We start from the raw sequence: 758 nt of genomic DNA on the forward strand, positions 1-758 counted from the left end.
AAGAAGAAGAAATAAATAAATAAATAAATAAATTAGGGGAGCAGGTCAAAGGTAACTAAGTGGTGTTTGTCCTGATTTCTATCAAATTCTGTGTTCTCAGAATTACAGGGAGACAGACAGGCTACTTGTAAAATGGAAATTGGGTCCTACTCTACCACAGGGGTTCTTACTGCTGGTTCTGTTAACATTTGGGCTGGGTAATTCTTTGTTGTGGGGTTCATCCTGTGCATTCAAGGACATTTAGTAGCATCCTTGAGTTCTACCCACTATTTGCCATTGGTACCCACCGCCCCATCACAGTCACAGTGATTACTGATGCCAAATGTGTGCTGGAGGGCAAAGGTGCTCCCATGAGAACCACTGCTCTACAAAGTCATACCATATTGGGGGAGCAGAGGGAATTGAACAGAAAGGTTAATATTCATGTTAAATGGAATTAGGATCTGGAATATGTGCATATTAATATTTAAACTGTACCTTGATTAATGCACTTTTTAAAACTTGCATAGATTTCTCAGTTTGAAATCTCAAGAAAGCTTTATTATCCTTGAATGCTATTTAATAATAATTAAAAAGCAAAATTTGTTTCTTACAAGCTAAATATTTTATAAATTCAATGGAAAAACCCATTTCTTGTTAACTCTGGACAGTTAATTCATAATTTCAGGGAAATTTTGTCACAAGTTTTAATTTTACTGAAAAGTAAAAACTATTAAAAATTACGTTTAAAAAATAAATAAAAATAATAATAATAATAA

This window comes from Myotis davidii, unplaced genomic scaffold, assembly GCF_000327345.1.
Source record: "Myotis davidii unplaced genomic scaffold, ASM32734v1 scaffold799, whole genome shotgun sequence".
Lineage (NCBI taxonomy): Eukaryota > Metazoa > Chordata > Mammalia > Chiroptera > Vespertilionidae > Myotis > Myotis davidii.